The sequence below is a fragment of the Bison bison genome, unplaced genomic scaffold (genome assembly GCF_000754665.1).
Source record: "Bison bison bison isolate TAMUID 2011002044 unplaced genomic scaffold, Bison_UMD1.0 scf7180017864379, whole genome shotgun sequence".
In the NCBI taxonomy this organism is placed as follows: Eukaryota; Metazoa; Chordata; class Mammalia; order Artiodactyla; family Bovidae; genus Bison; species Bison bison.
Window position 1 is genome coordinate 11,970,117 of NW_011494951.1, and position 2,414 is coordinate 11,972,530.

The following is a 2,414-nucleotide window of genomic DNA, read 5'->3' on the forward strand; positions in this document are numbered from 1 at the left end:
ACAGTATACTAACGCATATATATGGAATTTAGAAAGATGGTAACAATAACCCTGTATGTGAGACAGCAAAAGAGACACAGATGTATAGAACAGTCTTTTGGACTCTGTAGGAGAGGGAGAGGGTTGGATGATTTGGGAGAATGGCATTGAAACATGTATAATATCATATATGAAACGAATCGCCAGTTTTTAAGACTCCTTACTTTCACTGCCAAGGATGCAAAAGAACAACTAACTTCTCTTTTGCTTTTCTTCCTATTTCTTGAGTGATGGGTCTCTCTTTTATGTGCCTCCCACTTTGTTTCTTGCTCTGTAAATCCAGTAGGTCTCTCCAACCTGTGTCTTACAACCTACTAACTTGCTTTTAAAATTCCACACTTCTTTCCATCCCTGAATCTGCCCGTTTAATTTATACCTTGAGCACTATTCTCCTAGACCATTCTATAAACCTTATTAGTTGCCTTCAGGATGTAACAAAAATGAATAGAGTGTTGGAAATAAATCGCTGAACGAATTGATGGTGATTTTTATTTTCACCTGGGGTTTCCCATTAAAATCTTGTCCTTAACATTCCTGTAAAGCAAACATCAAATAGCAATAAGTGTTTTATCTAAGGAAATCTCGGTCAATTTTCTGACACTTTTTCAGTATTTTTTTGTTCCACTTCAAGTTTTATTTGCTAAAGAATCAGTATCCTTCACAACTCCCTGACTTCCTTTGTCTTAAAGAAGTCGTAAATCCTGCTGCAACACATACTACTACTAAAACAACAAACACCAGTTGGGAAGAGGCCCACAGAATGTAGTGAGCTATTTCCTGAAGAACCCTCACAGACAGTGACTCAGGGAGGGGGTGTAGCTCAGTGGTAGAGCGCGTGCTTCGCATGTACGAGGCCCCGGGTTCAATCCCCGGCACCTCCAGCTGTGACTTGAGTTGTATTTTCTTCTTTTACTTACTGCCTGCTCACAGGAACCTAAGACATTCGTTTCAGTGGTGCACTCTTTAGACTTCATGACCCTCAAAACCCCTCAAGATAGCTGGCCAGAGTACAAATCTATTAGTATCCGACAGAGGCCATAACAAGTTAGCATAAACCTGGTGGCTTAAAACGACAGAAATTTGTTCTTTTACCCTTCTGGAGGCCAGAAATCCAAAGTTAGTATCACTAGATAGACATCAGGGTGTTGGCAGAGTGGTGCTCCCTCCAAAGGCTCTGGGGTGTGTGTGTCCAGTCTTGCCTCTTTCAACTTCTGGTGGCTGGTGGCATTCCTTAGCCTGTGGCGACCTTACCCCAATCTCTGCCACCGTGGTCACACTGCCTTCTCCGCCCTGTATGTGAAATCCCTCTGTCCCTCTCTTTTAAAGACACTTGTGAGTACATCAGGCCTAGCCATATAATCCAAAGTAATCTCCCCATTTTAAGATCAATAAGGAAATATTGGACTTAAACTACACATCAGATCAGATGAACGTAACAGACATATGCAGAACATTTCATCCAATACCCCTGGAATACACATTCTTCTCAAGCATACATGGAATGCTCACCATGATAGATAATGTGTTAGGTCACAAAACAAGTCTTAACAAATTTAATATAATTGAAATTACTCTAACTTTATTTTCCAACCACAATGATATGACAATCCATAACAGTAGGAAAGCCAGACATATCACAAATGTTTTTGTCATTTAGTTGCTAAGTCATGTCCAACTCTTGTGACCCCATGAACTGTAGCCTGGCAGGCTCCTCTGTTCATGAGATTTCTCAGGCAATAATAACTGGAGTGGGTTGCCATTTCCTTCTCCATGTAAATGGTGATTTTAAAACTTCATTATTTCCCCTGCATTTATTAGTTGGCATACCACTGTAAAGAAAAAATTCCTTTCTTCCACATTTATTCATTTAAGTATCCAAGGATTGTAATCATTTATTGTCATTATTCATCTCAGAGTGCCCCTGATCTGACCAGTGAGAGGCCCTTCAGGTTGGTTTCTGGATCCTTTTGAATTATCCTCATGATTTTTGAGCACTTATGGAAAGGCACCTTCAGTTCAGTTCAGTTCAGTCGCTCAGTCGTGTCCGACTCTTTGTGACCCCATGAATTGCAGCACTCCAGGCCTCCCTGTCCATCACCAACTCCCGGAGTTCACTCAGACTCACGTCCATCGAGTCAGTGATGCCATCCAGCCATCTCATCCTCTGTCGTCCCCTTCTCCTCCTGCCCCCAATCCCTCCCAGCATCAGAGTCTTTTCCAATGAGTCAACTCTTCGCATGAGGTGCCCAAAGGACTGGAGTTTCAGCTTTAGCGTCATCATTCCTTCCAAAGAAATCCCAGGGCTGATCTCCTTCAGAATGGACTGGTTGGATCTCCTTGCAGTCCAAGGGACTCTCAAGAGTCTTCTCCAAAAC

At 42.1% G+C, this 2,414-nt stretch overlaps 1 non-coding gene across 1 annotated transcript; it reads left to right on the forward strand.

Moving 5' to 3' along the window:
* Positions 1 to 848: 848 nt before the first annotated feature.
* TRNAA-CGC lies at positions 849 to 920 on the forward strand. The gene has a single exon. It is a non-coding gene; the product is annotated as a tRNA-Ala (tRNA).
* The last annotated feature ends 1,494 nt before the right edge of the window (positions 921 to 2,414 follow it).